Source organism: Triturus cristatus, chromosome 11 (genome assembly GCF_964204655.1).
Source record: "Triturus cristatus chromosome 11, aTriCri1.1, whole genome shotgun sequence".
NCBI lineage: Eukaryota > Metazoa > Chordata > Amphibia > Caudata > Salamandridae > Triturus > Triturus cristatus.
Genome location: NC_140594.1, coordinates 1,101,612,964 through 1,101,630,140, shown reverse-complemented (window position 1 = coordinate 1,101,630,140; position 17,177 = coordinate 1,101,612,964). Strand labels below are relative to the sequence as shown.

Sequence of the window (17,177 nt, the reverse complement as noted above, 5' to 3'; positions counted from 1 at the left end):
TGCCCGAGGTCTTGCTACCTGAGATGCACTATAAGACTTTTTTTGAGTGAATGGGAAGCGATGCGCTCTTTGGACTTCGCTCTCCCACCCCAGGACTCCATCTCGGGGAAAGATCCCTTAAACAAATTAATGACAAATGCACTGACATCCTGTCCTTCGACCCCTTCTGCCACGCCCAGAAGACTTCTGTTGTTACGTCTCTGGCGGTTCTCAAAGTCCTCCAGTTTCCATTGAACATCCTCTGTCAATTTCTCCTGTGCCTCTCTGAATGAATGCCATCTGCTAACGTCATCTTCCAGCCGACCCGTTCTTTCTTCGACATGAGCGACCCTGTCAGCCATCTCCTCATATAGTTTGTTCATCTTCAGCATAGAACTCTGAATTTTTTTCGCCTCCTGCTTAGCTCTCCGACTCTCGAGTCTAGCCTCGCCCTGCATTTCTTTCAGAGTAGTATAAAGAAGATCAAGTGATGTGGCCTGAGGCTGATTACAAAGCTCGTCCTGGTCCACCTGTGAGTCAGCTGCCGCGCCCTCGTGATAAAGATGTGACGTCGCCGAATAGTCCCAACAAAGTTTCCTATTCTCCCCAGCTTCTGGTGGGCTGGGAGGATGCTTTGGTTTGGATTTTGTCCTTTTATTGTATGAAGCTCTGTGAGTAGCAGGTGCCTTCTGGACTGAGGAGCTAACTGCTGAGTCTAAATCAGAACTACTGTCCAGGCTTCCCTCGCTTGACAATAGAGAATCTGATTCGTCATTTAATGAAAAAAAGCATTCTCCATCCGGGGTGCCAGGGATTCCTCTATTAAGTGATAATATCTGAGCCTGTCCCATAGCCCACTTACCCCCAATCGTTGCAGGAATCACCAGAGTTTCTATAAATAACCCTGCTCCCCTCCCGTCAATACCTGTAGTTTGAGCGAGTGTAGAATCGCTGCTTACACATACCACGCTATCAGCCAGCCTCGCGCCCCCACCGGGGAGCTCGCCTTCTGACTTGCTCTGCAAATTCAGTGCTTCGGCTCCTGCAGAGGCCGCGATCGATCTATCTTGGATCTCGGAGACTGCCTGCAGCAGTGTATCCATTTGTTGCTCGGCAACAATACCTTCAGCCACATACCACGCTATCAGCCAGCCTCGCGCCCCCACCGGGGAGCTCGCCTTCTGACTTGCTCTGCAAATTCAGTGCTTCGGCTCCTGCAGAGGCCGCGATCGATCTATCTTGGATCTCGGAGACTGCCTGCAGCAGTGTATCCATTTGTTGCTCGGCAACAATACCTTCAGCGTCCACTGGTGCAGCTCCGTCTCCAGCCCCGGTTTGATTCACAGCCGTTTCTGCCATCTTCACCACAAAGACTAGGCTGTCGTAGCTCCTTGGGGGGTTTAAGCTTACCCCCGTCGATGCCGAACTTCGCCGCCGCCGATGATTTGCGAGTACACCCGCCAAGGTCTCTTCCACCACTTGTAATCGCTGAGCCTATACCACTGCCGCCATAGCCTCGCGCGTCGTCAGGTTTCTTGGGACCTCTCTGCGGCTGCATAACTCGCTGTGAACCAAGGGGTGCCGGATCCTTCGGATAGTCCTTGCCACCGTCGTGATCCAGTTGCTCCTTCTGGACCACGTCATCCTTCGGTTGTTTGGGCCCCCTAGGGGCCATACCCAGCGCGCCTCTGAGCCACCACAGCCGCCACAGCTGCTGGTAGAGTAAATCGGGCTGAAATATTTCCAAAGCTGCCATAAACTGTGACACCCAGCATAGTGAGCACAGTTACAGGGACAAGGCCGCAATCCAGTAGTTTGCTCGAGGGGGGATCTCAAGCATACCAGCGTCTTTCTAAATCAGCATACTCAGGGACCTGGGAAGAGGAAGAGAGACTGCGACTTCACGCTGCAATCAGACAGCAGCCATCTTGCAAGGGTTTTTTGTTCTAGGCCTCCTGCCTCTTGTTGTTGTGACCATGTGGCCATTGTGTGGATCCAGCCAGTGTGCTTTCCCTATAGGCCTGCATGTCTTCTCCTTGTTCCCAATGAATGTCTTCCTGTTCAGTGTTGTTTTTGATAACAATGTGGCTCTGGTTGGCAGCCATTTTATGCGTCCAACCAAGTTCAGTCATTATTGCCATAGGATGCATGGATGGTTGAGCAATGAGATATTAGTTTAATAATAACTTTTTATTATATCTTTGAGTATAACTTCACTTATGTTTATTTTTTTTTATTTTTTTAAGGAATTGGTAAATTATTTTTTTAACGTTTTTGTAATTAAAAATAAATAAATATTTAGTTTATACCATTTTCCACTACATCTTGCATCAATCAACCTCATGTCTGCTATAGGTGCACAACAGCATTCATTGTCTTGGGATTATTCCATCCATTGTCATTTGTCAGGCGCACCTCCCTCAGTGCCACATCACACGTGAGTGACGTGACGTCACATGATGTACATAAAGCGAACAATTTCATCTGTATGTTGTTGTTGTTTTTGCTCTCTCTTATTCTTCCTGAGTGATCAGTCACCAGGAAAGTATATGTTGGTGTGGTTTTCCATTTTATGAATGAGTAGATATACAATGTATTGTTAATTAAGGAAGTAACAGCAGTGGCTGACCACACTAAATTATATTTTTATTGTTTGTGCTACTAATTGAACAGCAACAATGCCACGTTTGACTGATGTCCTTCTTACTTCTTTTCTTTTAGGTGCACAACAAGACAACAAGAGACAACAATATGTGACATCACCCACAGTACTGTGAGAAAGGCAAGTGCACGGCATGAGCGTTACGCGTGAGTGACCCACACATCATGAGACATCTCTTCAACTTGTGAAGCTAAGTGCCACTGCTAACTGACAGCTTGGAGATGGCCCCAAAGAAAGGTGCTAAAACTTCTACCAAGAAAGTAGCCAATGAGAAGAAAAAGGAGCTTACCACCACCACTGGTATGTTACCCCAGATGTCTTTTGGATAACAAAAAAACTGTGCCTACTGCACCGGCCAAATCAGTGGGCCCACCCCAATCTAAGCCCAAGCCCATGTCTGTCACAGAGGCAGCCAGTCTAATCACGGCAACTCCAACAAGCAGTAATGTTGACATTGACTTATCTCTATCTCAAAGTGGTACCCAATCGTTGCAGGAAACTAGGAGAAGTGGACAACAATAAGAACAACAGCCACATCCGCCAATAGTAGTTCCCCCCGAAGTAGGAACAGTTCAAGAGATTAAGCTTCATGCTGAGGAAGTAGAGCAATCTACTCCAGAAGATCCATTATCTTCAGATCTCCATCTAGAAAAAGGAGGGTTAGTGGTGCATCTTATTCTTCCAGCCCCCCTTCTAATGATCTAAACACCACTGGGATCCCGCCTCAGTCTGAGAGTGAGACACACCATGAGACGACTCAGATGAGGCTAGGGAACAGGAAGGTTCCATAAAGCCTTAGAGTTATGGAGGCTGATGTAGAGGAGGAAGATGATGACTTGCCAGTTAACATGGATTTTAGCCCAGTCCCAGTGGAGACCAATGTTACCACATCCCAACTTCCGGGGTGGGGGATGTGGTAGTGGCACCACAGATCCAACCACTGCCAGCTGCCATATTTGCAAAGTCCCAGCAGCAACCTACATCCACAACCACCTCAGTAGAAGTAGGTACTGCAGAGAGTCAAATGTCAAAACGCCCACCTACCGCCAGTTCATTGATCACCCGTCGGTAGGCCACCAACATTGTGAATCTCAAATTCATCATTAACACATTAAGTATTAAAAATACCCAGTCTCATACTGCCTGCCAGCACATGAATCATCTCATCTCTTCTCAATCTCAACACACATGGTGATGACATATCACAACAGTGGCACCAGCGTCAGAAAGTTCTGCTCCCCAGTTTGAGACTGCTTTTCAGTTAGCCAGAAGGAGGCAAACATTTCCATATGCTCCCTTTGCGGAGCAAGTGCTAGTCGGTGTATGCTTGGTACAAACTATAATAACGGGGGCTAAACAACCCATTTGAGAAAGCACCATACGATCCATTGGGAGGCATACCTTAGGGCCAAAAAACTGAAAGTATGTTGGTGAAGGGGGTGAAAGCCGGCTGAGCAGGGAATCCAAATCTGATATGATCACGGTGGAATGTGAAGAAGAGGAAGTCATCTTCATTACGCAAAGCAACGCTCTCCCCAGCAGTGCAGTAGTATCGCCCACATCAGCAACATCGCAATGGAGGTCGAGACACCAAGGCACGAGAGGACAGTGACTGCCCACTGAAATGCACATTGAGCCTACCGCCGCTTGCTCTCAAGAAGTCACATGCATCAGTGGCATCAGGAAAGAAAAAAACTTCAGGCTACTATTCCTGCCATGTTTAGGCCAGAGGGTCAGTATTAACGCAACCACCCAACGCAATGTTATCGCTGGGCCTCCTTCCTTTTTCTTTTGCTGAGGAGGTGGGTTTTCTTGAATTTGTGGCAGCCGTCTGCCCAAAGTGGAAGGCCCTTTTTTGCTCTTCCAGCACTACATCACGATGTGCACGAATTGCTTGGACAAGCTTTGCAGCAGAGTGCTGTCCACAGTATCCACCTGCCAGCAGACATGTGGACCAGTTGCACTGATTACATGTGCATCACTGCACACTGGATCTCTTTTTTGGGACCTAGAGGAAAACATTATCTGCAGGTGTTGGCACTGCTGAAATTTGTAATGCTGCTCGGAAGCATGCAACAGCAGCAATGTTTGCAATGGAGAAATCCCATATAGCTACAAACATTTTGGAAGACTTTAACAACAAGGTCCTTGAATAGCTGAGACCAAGAGGGCTTAGCAATGGATTTGTTGCCACAGACAATGGCAGTAATATAGTTAAGGCCATGGCCAATGGTAGTTATTTCATGTCTTCTGTTTGGGGCCCTGCATCAGCATCATTGTACAGGACTTTCTCAAAAAAGAAGACCAAGTAAGCAACTTACTGTTCACCTGCAGAAGAATCTGCACTCATTTCACCCATTCATTTAAAGCCCAGAAATAAGGGTGGGCGTCAAATTCCATTCCGCTTGCGGAATTTGTGATATTTTGACATTTTTGCATTCCGCGGAGAGTGCGAAAATGCCAAAATGTCCGCGATTTGCAGCGTTGCGAAGATTTTTTTCATGTTCGCGCTTTGAGAATGCGTTCTCGTGCGGGCGATCGCCTTACTGGGATCCCCGGTCGCGCTATCCTGCGAGAGATCACGATCACGTCATTCGCCTCACCATCAGACACCGCGAGAGTCTGAGATCGCGAACACGTCATTTTCCACCGCGAGAGAGAGCGTGAGGTCCCGAACACCTCAATCTCCATCGCGACAGAGAGCATGAGATCACGAACATGTCATTTTGGACGTGCCATCGACATCCGGGGGAAGTGTGGTGAAGTTCGCGATCGCAAACATGCCAAATTTTCAATCTGGAGAAGAATATTATCTCTAGCAGCATAAAACCTTCTGTAAATGATGATTTGGATGAAAAAAACTCCTCAGATTGACATTTGGCTGTCCTTTTTTGTGCAAGGAGTCCTTTTAAAAAAAAAAAAAACTTTTTGGGGGAAGAGGGAGGAAGTACCACAGAGTCTCCAACTTCCTGTTCCTGTCCAGTAGGCTCCTCCCAGTGCTTTGTCCATCTCCTGTTCATTCTGCCTTTGGATTTTGAGCTGGAAGGATCACTCTTTGTGTCTGCTGCATCATTATCATTGGATTTGAGGACTTTTGAATTTGATATTTTACAAGTAAGTTGGTGTTGTGTCTGCTTGATTGGGGGCATTGCAGTTGCTGCAACTACAATGTTGGTACTTATCATTCTTTTTTTTTTAATTGTTGGGTGTAGCCAGTAGGCCCAGAGGTAGTCATGGGTGGGTGCATAATGAAACAACTGTTCCTTTGGTGTATGTTGAATGTTTTTCAAACATCATTTAGGGCATGGATGGCATCGGATTGAGTTGGAAAATGTGCTTTTTGGGGGGTATTTCTGTTTTTGGGTGTGTGTTAAAGAAATGCCTTTGTTGTGTGTGCCTGGTATGTTGGTGAGCACCCTGCAGACCTTGTTTTGCCCTCTTGATTTTCGTTTTTGCATTAAAAAGGCAAAGCAGTGTGGTTTAGCATGCATCTTTTGCCTGGCTTCTTTTATAGGCCTTTTGTCAGTTCATTGTTTCCCAGGCCTCCTTGTTGCTTGTGATTTGTGAGTGTCCATGTGGCTGGTGGCCTTTTCTGGTGGGAGTTATTTGTGTGCTGCTTTTGCCATATATAGGCCTGCATGGTATTCATTTGTGGACTAGGCTTCTTGTTGTGGGCCTGACCATCAGGCTGACGGCCATTTTGAAGGCAGGCAGTGTGTTTTTTGCAATAGGCCTGCATTGTCTGTCTTCTGTTTCTTGTAGTTGGGTGGGCCTGGCCATGTGGCTGGTGGCCATTTTGAAGCATAGGCCTGCAAGCTTGTGGGGCCTTGTCTGCCCACGGGCCTGCTTTCATCCAGTAGACCAGAGCAGGTAGCCACAGGTGCATTAAACAAGTGTTTCTGTGTGTTCTGTTGAATTTAAACATCATTTAGGGCATGGATGGCATTGGATTGAGTTAGAAAATGTGTTTTTTGGGGGGTATTTCTGTTTTTGGGTGTGTGCTAAAGAAATGCATTTGTTGTGTGTGCCTGGTGTGTTGGTGTGCACCCTGCAGACCTGGTTTTGCATTAAAAAGGCAAAGTAGTGTGGTTTTGCATGCATCTTTTGCCTTGCTTCTTTTATAGGCCTTTTGTCAGTTCATTGTTTCCCAGGCCTCCTGCTTGTTGCTTGTGATTTCTGAGTGTCCATGTGGCTGGTGGCCTTTTCTGGTGGGAGTTATTAGTGTGCTGCTTTTGCCAGATAGGCCTCCATGGTTTTCCTATTGGCTTACTGCTTCCATCCATCCCCTTTGCCAGCAGCAGCTCCCTTCCATTACATTTGTATCTTGGTTGTTGTTCTTATTCTTTCCTATCCTTCCTGAGAGTGTAGTGTGTACACTGTACACAGTAAGTAGCATACCATAGCCCTTGTTGCCAAAGTCTCCCAAATGGCTACACTATATATTTTATTTGTTTGTTTGTACTAATAGTAATTGAACCACAACAACAAATGCAACATTTCACTGATGTTCTTCTCCTGGCTTATTTGCTTTTAGGTGCACAAAAAGACAGAGGAGGAGGTAACTATCAACATCATCTGTTGTACTGCCAGACAGAAGTCCTGCTGCGCACCACATCACGTCCACGTGCGACCACAGACATCTCTGCAACTTGTGCACCTGCGCCCTGTCTGACATCTGAAGAAGATGGCCCCAAAGAAAGGTACCAGGTCCTCCAGTACCAAGAAAGTTGCCGGTGAGAAGAGAAAGCAACAGAAAAAGGAAGAGGCACTAACCACGACTGGTGTGACGGCAAATTTGTTTTTTGGGGCAAAATAAATTACGCCTGCAGCAGCGTTGTCCAGGAACCAAGCTGGGAGCAGCACCTCCGCACCAGTGGGCCAACCCCACCAACCTAGGCTCAAGCCCATGCGTGTTGCAGAGGTAGCCAGTCTACTAACGAGCAGCGATGTTGAAATGTCATTATCGCAAAGTAGTACACAATCAACGCAGGCGGAAACTCAGCAGATAAGTGTGCAGCAGCAGGCACAGCCACAAGAACAGCAGCAGCCGCAAGAACAGCAGCAGCCGCAAGAACAGCAGCAGCCGCAAGAACAGCAGCCGCCACAAGAACAGCAGTAGCCACAAGAACAGCCACAAAACAGCCCACAATAGTAGTTGTTCCTCCTGAAGTAGGGGCATTTCAGGAAATCGAGCTTCCTGCAGACAAAGTGGAACAAACCACTGTTTCAGAAGATCCATTGTCTTCCAGACCCTCAGCAAGGAAAAGGAGGGTTAGTCCATCATCTTCTTCTTCAAACCTCGCTTCTGATGATCTTGATGCCACTTGGAAGCCACCAGCTCAGTCTGAGAGTGATGCACGCCACAAGACAAGGCTAGTGAAAAGGAAGGTTCCAGAAAGCATTAGAGTTATGGAGGTAGATGTACAAGAGGGAGATGATGATGATGACGAGCCAGTCATCACGGACATCACTCCCGGCCCAAAGGAGATGGAGATCAACATTATTACCCTATCCAAAATGGCTGCAAGGGATGTAGCACGGATAACACCAACACAGGTAACACCACCACGACCTCCAGCTTCCATATTTTCATTTGCAAAGGAAAGGCAGGGACCTACATCCAGCTCAACCACCACCTCAGTAGGTAGTGGTAGAAGTCACAGTGTAGCTGCACAGAGTCACATTCCAAGCACACCCTCCAGTTCATCTGGTATTGAAAGTGGCACATCCAGCAGCACCAGAAAGTTCTCCTCCCCAATTTGGGACGTCTATTCGATTAGCAGTAAGGAGGAGAACACTGCTATATGCTCAATTTGTCGACATGCTGTTAGGCGGGGTAAGCTCGGTACAAATTATGGTACCGGAGGCCAAACAAGTCATCTCAAAATATACCACACTATTGTGTGAGAGGCTCACCTACTTCGCTTAGAACAAAGTAAAACTCAACCCATTGTTGTTGGGCATGAAGAATCGGGACGATATTATCGCGGTGGAAGGTGAACAAGAGAGAGACATTTCTAGCACTGTCCCTAGTAGTGTAGTGGTATCGTCCACATCCTCAGCAACATCTCCGTGGCACCGCAGTAAGAGTCAGAGTCAGGCTAGGACACCAAGGCGACCAAGTAGTACTGCAATGAAACAAAGTGCGTCATTGAGCCTAACTGGGTTAAAGAAAACAACTGCACCACAAAGGAAAATAATCCAGCCTACCATTGACAGCATGCTTAAATTGGAGGGGCAGTACCAACGCAACCACCCAACGGCATGGTTGTACAATGCGAAGCTGGCTAAAATGTTAGCGCTGGACCTTCTCCCTTTTTCATTTGTGGAAGGGGTGGGTTTCCTTCAATTGGTGTCAACCATCTGCCCTAAATGGAAGGTTCCCAGCCGGTGCTATTTCGCAAGAGTTTCTGTTCCAGCACTACATCATGATGTGTTGGAATTGGTTGGACAAGCTTTGCAGCAGAGTGCTGTTCACAATATCCACCTGACAACAGACATGTGGACCAGTTGCCAAGCCACTGATTACATGTGGATCACTGCACACTAAGGGGCATATTATCAAGCACGGCTTTAAAATTATCAACGCTTTAGCGGCAGAAAACTGGCGCTAAAGCGGCGATAATGGGCTTGATAATATGCTGTGGAGAATTCCAATAGAAGCCCATCTTGACACCAGAACATGGGCTTCTATTGGTATTCTCAAGGGCATATTATCAAGCCCATTATCGCCGCTTTAGCGGCAGTTTTCAGCCGCTAAAGCGGCGATAATTTTAACGCCGTTTCTTGATAATATGCCCCTGAGTCTCTTTTGTGGGGGTTAGAGATAAGCTAGCAGAAGTAGGTGCTGTTGACACAGCTGAGATTTTTAAAGCTACTCAGAAACATGCAACTGTATCCATGTTCACCATGGAGAAATCTCATACTGCTGTAAACACATTGGTAGAGTTTCACAGCAATGTTTTCGAATGGCTGCGCCCAGGAGGGCTTAAGATTGGCTTTGTTTCCACAGAGAATGGCAGTAATGTACTTAAGGCCATGGAGCTTGGTTCCTATTTCAGGGTTCCGTGTTTGGTGCGCTGCATTAACATTATAGTTCAAGACTTTCTGAAAAAAGAAGCCATAGTCAGCAACTTACTGACCACCTGCCGAAGAATATGCACTCATTTAAGCCATTCTTTTAAAGCTCGGAAGCAGCTGAGGATCATTCAACGTGACTATAGAATGCCAGTCAAAGCACTCATCCATGAGGTGGCAACACGTTGGAACTCAACTTATTACATGCTTGACCATCTGTTCGAGCAGTACAGGCCAATCAATGAATATGTCATGAGAAGAGGGGATGCTACTGTGAAAGGCATGACCCTTCAGATGGACCAATGGTGCCTAGTTAAATGCCTGACTGAGATGCTTCTTCCTTTCGAGGTCTTCACACGTGAAGTCAGCAAGGGGGATTGTACTATGGGCCAAGCTATCCCATTGTTGCAAATGCTAGAGCATTAGCTGAAGGAGGTGTCTGAAGCATACAAAGGTGTAGAGGAAAAAAAAGAAGCATATGAGTTGGTGGAGGGCTTAGCCCGTCGCTAAGCTGACAATACAAGGGTGCAAAATAAGATTTTGTCACAAAAACTTTACATTTGTGCCACAATTCTGGATCCACGGACAAAATGGGCACTGAAGACATTAATTCCTTTTTCAGAAATTGATGTTGCCCGGTACAAAACTTGGATAGCTGAGTCAGCGAGTAAGTTGGAAAATGAACGGCTGCTAATTAAAAGCCAGCTAGATAAACCCACAACAAGTACTGCAGCAGGGCATCCGGCGTCAAGTTCAACTACGGAGCCTGAGGGCAGTGCGTTTGGCACAGAACACTCACCAACACTATCGACAACAGCAAGAGCTGGATCATTAGGCCCAGTAAAATTGTTACACGATTGGTATTTACAGCAAGGCATTGATAAGTCCAGTGCTGATGCAACGAGAAAGGAGCCCGAAAAAGGTTTAGCACCCCTGAACATTGAGCGGATGGTCCCGGCCTATCTGGACGACCCAACAGAGGTGTACATTGATCAAAACCCATTGCGGTATTGGATGGGAAAAGGGGCCAATGGCCACTGCTCAGCAGGCTGGCGATAAGCTATCTGACTTGCCCTGTCGCAAGTGTCTCTTCTGAACGTGTTTTCAGTGCTGCTGGTTCCATTGTAACAGTGAGAAGGACCAGTCTCTCGCCCAAATACATGCAGAGGTTAACCATGATCAAAATGAATCAGCACTTTATACCACCGAATTACAAAATACATGAATCAAGGGAGGAAGATGAGGACAGCGGCTCAGGTGACGGAAGTGGTGTGTTAGATGATGATTACCTACTTCTGGTTGAACCCCCAGAGTTTGAGGACGAGCTATACTTCCCTGACTATTAGGCTTGCACTTCTTACTGTCTTCCTCCCTTATTTTCTTTTATTTGTGTGTCTGTCTTTCTGGTTGGAAACTTCGAATCACAACAAATCCATCACCACCGTCTTCTACACGTTTTATTGCCATATACGAGTTTCAGCTGTCTGCATTTCACAATACACTCCTCCGAATCCTGCTCGTCCATCCTCCTGAATCTCCCTAAATTTATTGCCCTCAAGAAGACAGATGATTGGATGATGCAAAATAGAAGAAAAAAGAAAATCTTTCCTAGTCCCTCCAAAAGAAGTGGAACATGATTGATGATGACTACTATAGCTATCCTCCTTTCTGATCCGAGAGAGACTACCCATTAACTGAAGATGAGAAGGAACAGGTAATGAATGATGCCATGCATTGGACGCTGACTGAGTGATTTTGTTGTTTGTTGTGCATGAAGTTACTTCATTGTGTACTTTATGTAATAATCTACACACTAAAAGTAACTCAAGTCACTTTTTCCCTTCTTGTATTTTTAATAACAAATTTGTACATCTACTGCTGGCCGATACATTGTATTTTAAATATAGGAAGGGGACTTAATCTGTACACTGCACACTGAGTAGGACAACACCATGATGATGATGGCGAGACAGATGGCCCCTTTACTTAAGATGAGATGGAAAATGTAATGAATGGCATGCATTGGACACTGACTCTGAGTGATTGGTGTTTGTGTTTTTGTTGTTTATTTTGCATGAAGTGAAGTCAAAGTGTACTAGTATTTACTCTACACACTAACAGTGACTCAAGTCAATATTTCCACTCTTGTTGTTTAGTAACAAAATTGTACTTCTACTGCAGGCCGATCCATTGCATTTTTAGGTCTCGCTGAGCCCAGCGCATGCGCTGGCTCGAAGAGACATCTTGTATGTGTGAATTTCAAAGTGCTGCTGGCTGGCCTAACGCTTGCGTTCACGCGATCGTGCACGCGAGCAGCCGGCCGCCAGCAGCACTTTGAAAACTCGTGCATCATCGCGATCACTTTCGCTTTCAGAGAGATCGCGATCACGATGACGCACGCGCACACACAACTCCCGCTTCTCCCCCTCCCCCACCACAAATAGCGACTCCAGCCGCTCGCGCGCGGCCAACGCTTGTTGTGTTTGTAAACATGAACATCAACAATTTTCATAAAATATAAAACACTTGATAGGAAATCTGCAAAGGATCAGAACTTTCCACTTCTTACACACACGCACGGGTTAAAAGTACACGTCACAAAAAGGCTGTGATTTGAAATGATTCCGTATGTAAAGGCAGGCACACGAGCCACGCGCGTCAGCACGTGGGAGAGGACATTAAGTACCATTTAATAACGGAACATGTCTTACCTGTCGCGAAGGAAGCCCTTGAAATATCTGCAAGAGATAAGAAGAGATTTCTTGCTTTAGGAGACAATTGCTCATTTTGGAAGTGTCCAACCAAAGACGAGTAATTACATGACTTATCGAGAAATTACAAGAAAACATAATTAGCATAAGTTAAGCAACGTGCACGACTACAAATGATATATTTTTTCGTTTTGGCAGCCCGCATCTGAACATGGAACACGTAAATGCTCGCCGACCGCGTCCTAATCTAGGCTTTTACCAAAAGTTTCTGTATTGTAGAGCAGGCCTGGCCAACCGGTGCCGTTTTTTAACATTTTTATACAACACTCTTAGGAAACCCCGATGGAACTTGCAAGGTTAGCAAAATTTGCACAACAAGTTTGTGGAATCATAAGCAAAGACCCAGGACGGGTCTAAAGGCAGTCGGAAAGTTAAAGATTGTGGTCATATATCAAATCTTAATGGTTTTATTTTTCCTTGTGAAATCCTAGAATTTCGAAATCATACAAATTAAATGACATGTTGGTGTTTTAGCTATGAACTAATAAGATTCCTCACGGGATACATTGTGTACGGCTCTTGTAACAATTTTTATTAATTGAAAAAAATAAGTTTATTCATTCGTTCTTTCATTCACTGTACGTGGCTGGCTACCGATTATGCCCAGGAGGACAGTCTAGGTTTGCATGTAACATGCAAACATGCCCCTATCTAACATAGTAACACTTTTCTGCACAAATCAACAAGCATTGGCATAGCCAATAGGTCTCGCTTTTGGGACCTTATAAGTATTTAGTTATGCAGCACAATATCCTTGGTGCAACAACATCAACTGTTGCATGGCTAAACACTTAAAAGGGCCCAAAAGTGAGACCTATTGGCTATGCCAATGCTTGTTGAATATGGAATCTGGACTCACTCGGTACACTGCAGACTGAGTTGAACAACACCATCATGATGACCACAGTGACATAGTATCTTCACAGTCACTCAGTACAAGAATCGGAGATGATTGATGGAATAAGTCAGGGCGTTTCATGAGTGGCATAAAAGGTAAACAAGTAAACAACAACCACAGCAGACCTAAATGTCTGTCTAGCGGTGGAGTCAAGTGTAGCGGTGGCATGACTGCGGTGCATTGATTTAGTCACTTAAATTGTAAAATGCTATGTTGCTGGATATGTGCTTTGTCCAACTCTTTCAAAAAATGTACGCTAAATGGAGGATGTGCAAAGGGTGCCATCACCGTGGGCCTGCTCTGTCCTGTTGGTGTTGTAGGTTAATGCTGGAAACAGACTAGAGTAGAGATGATGCATCCATGACGCCTCGGAAAGTGTTCTTGTTGCACTACACCATAACTTGTGAATTTTTTTCAACTTGGTTTCTCAATATCCCTTTTATATTTCCATCTACAATTGCAGGCCGAGCCTTACCCTGTGCTATACTTGGGAAAACAATGCACACTTACCTTACCAATGAATCTACATCTGCCAGGCAGGCAGTGGTGTCACCCAAGATTGATGGACTGAGCATCCATGCAAGGGAGGACCAAGAGGAATGCCGAGATTCAACTCCCCATTTGACCAGGATAACACAGTAACAGTATCAACTTTCATCATCTTTTAACCCCTTCGCTGCGGCGCGAATTCCGCCGCAGCTCTGGGGGGGTTTGGGGGCAGTGCGGCGCCGCTATGCTCATGACGGAACCACGCCGTCATGAGTCACGGGCGAGCTGTGCTCATGACGGAGTGGTTCCGTCATGACTCCACCCACTTGCGCTAATCGCCCGCACAGGCGGGGAATTAGCGCCGCGTGGGCGGAGCGGCCGCCAACAGCCGCAGCATGACGGAACCACTCCGTCATGAGCACACGGCGCCCGTGGCTCATGACGGCGTCGTTCCGTCATGAGCACGGAACGTGTTAAATAATTCGATTCATTTTTTTGTCTGCAATCATTACAACAGTGTGTTCTTGTTGTTATTATTATCATTAGGTTTGCTCTCTGTTTATAATTCATCCCTACAGATATTTTAAAATTTTCTTTGCTATCTGTAAAAGTAAGCCTGGTAACACTGAACACAAACTGTATGTAATCCGGGTCTCCTTATCATCATCATGCATGCATTTCCTTTTTCTCTCTTAACATATTGATATGGATATGGTAGTCTACAAAGATTCTGTTGTTTGTTGTTTGTCCATGCGTACTGTTTTTCTTTCTCAAACCTTTCCCCAAACTCCCCTTCCCAACCATTCAACAAACCCTAACCCTCTTCTCCCGGGCTGTGTGACTTACTGAGGTGTGACTAAATTAAATGTACACCAATAATTTATCACACGCTTACTGGGGTGGATGTGGCAAAAGCAACAGTACTTCAATTTCAAGGCAGAGCGGGGATCTTCTGCTTGCCCAACCATGAGCAGTATATTTGTGAGGTAGTTTTTTTACCAAAGGAACTTAATACATCAGCATCAATTGGATTAATGGATTTGTTGTCATCCTCCTACACAGCACTAACAGTTACGCTTGTGACTCGACACAACTAGAGTTTATAACTCTGTGTACTACTAGGCTATCCCCACCACCATTATGTTTTGTTGTATTTTTGCATATTATTGTTTGGCAGTAAGTTCTGTACTGTACTTCAATAGGGGTGGGCGGAATTTACGAAATTGCCTTTCGCAAAATTTCGCGAAACGGCAAAAAATCTCCGCGAACACATGTAATTTCGCGTGCTCGCAGAGATTTTGGGCTGATTAATGCGTTACTGAATTTGACCTTCAACTCGGGCACCTGCTTTATTTATATGTGTAAGTACTTCCTGTTGAGGTTTAATTTTTGTGACAGGAGCATCGTGCCAGAATGAACATTGCCCTGCATATTTACCCAAGAGGATGCCACAGTTTTGTGCAATACCTCTACTCAACTGGAGTACTTTCTACTGGCTAATCAGTAAGTGCTACCTCGTTGGGTAATGTATAGTGCTTTTCCTACACTACAGCTGTGTAAAGGGCCAGAAGAGTTGTCTTCCGTGACCATGTGTGTCTGTAACTTTGCCACCGCCCCGACGGGCGCCGGGGTCCCTCAAGTGAGCTGTCCATCATCGTGGGGAAAGGGCGGGAAGACGTTGCACAGCGCTGGTGTGTGGGCTGGGGCCAAACGGGCGGGGCATCCATGCAGTTCACATGCCTCTTGTTCATAAAGGGCCAGAGACCAATCAGAGCAGCAGATGAGGAGACAGAACCTCCTGGTGTCAGGAACTACACGGGGATTGCGCTCGAGAAACTCATGGGTGCACAGAGCTCCATCAAGGATTACAGCAAATTGTTGACGGTAGATATGGGGAGAAAGCACACCTGCCTAGCTTCCACCGTGCTCACGAATCATTTGTGCTGATTAATGCGTTATTGAATTTGACCTTCAACTCAGGCACCTGCTTTATTTATATCTGTAGGTGCTTCCTGTTGAGGTTTAATTTTTGTGACAGGAGCATCGTGCCAGAAGGAATCCTGCCCTGCATATTTATCCAAGAAGATGCCACCGTTTTGTGCAATACCTCTACTCAACTGGAGTACTTTCTACTGGCTAATCAATAAGTGCTACCTCGGTGTGTAAATGTATAGTGCTTTGCCTACACTACAGCTGCGTAAAGGGCCAGAAGAGTTGTCTCCAGCGCCCATGTGTGTCTGTCACTTTTGCCACTGCGCCGATGGGTGCCGGGGTTCCTCGAGTGAGCTGTCCATCATAGTGGGGAAAGGGCGGGAAGACGTTGCACACCGCTGGTGTGTGGGCTGGGGCCAAACGGGCGGGGCTTCTATGCAGTTCACATGCCTCTTGTATAAAGGGTCAGAGACCGACCAGAGCAGCAGATGAGGAGACAGAACCTCCTGGTGTCAGGAGCTACACGGGGATTGCGCTCGAGAAACTCATGGATGCACAGACCTCCATCAAGGATTACAGCAAATTGCTGATGGTAGATATGGGTAGAAAGCACACCTGCCTAGCCTCCACCTTGCTCACGAATCTTTTGTGCTGATTAATGCGTTACTGAATTTGACCTTCAACTCGGGCACCTGCTTTATTTATATCTGTAAGTGCTTCCTGTTGAGGTTTAATGACAGGAGCATCGTGCCAGAATGAATCCTGCCCTGCATATATCGCGTTCCGCACGGAACGCGAAAATGTCAAAATTCAAATGTCAAAATTTTGCAAGTTCCGCGAGTGGAACGGAAATTGTCGCCCACCCTTATACTTCATTCTACTACTCCTCAAAGAGTCTCTCTCAGGCTACTGACTGTCTCATATTCTTTTTTTGCAAATTCTGCTGCCAGTGTCTACTACTACTACTATCACCACAACCATGGCATGTTAGGAAAGAAAACCACCATCACAATGCAGCCATCGATGTGCCTAAGTTAAACATCAAGCAAAGGTAAGAGAAGTTTGGGTGAGGCATAATTAATAATGGACATGTTTTCATTAATTCAATTTCACACACCCCTTGGAGTCCAGTTGCAGAATGCATAGAGTAGAAGAGACTGGCAGTACTCGTAGGACAAATCGCTCAGTGAGGGGTGCCGCATCTATCTGTTTGTGTCTTACAAAGTCAGCCAATTATTAAAATCAAACACTGGCTGTGGGCGGCCCTGCGCCAGCAAGGAAACAGTGTGATGTCAAACAGTAACCCCGCCCAGAAAACATTAACAAAATTGTATGTAAAGTAGAAATATATTATTTAATACCCTAACAA

General features: G+C 45.9%; 1 protein-coding gene across 2 annotated transcripts in view; it reads right to left on the bottom strand.

Moving 5' to 3' along the window:
- The window catches only part of LOC146786071 (dehydrogenase/reductase SDR family member 4-like), a 392,893-nt gene that overhangs the window by 271,303 nt on the left and 104,413 nt on the right, over positions 1-17,177 (bottom strand). For both annotated transcript variants that reach the window (XM_085635503.1, XM_085635499.1), the window contains exon 2: positions 12,430-12,456. The gene's annotated coding sequence lies outside the window, so the exon portion shown is untranslated. The remainder of the gene's footprint in view (positions 1-12,429; positions 12,457-17,177) is intronic.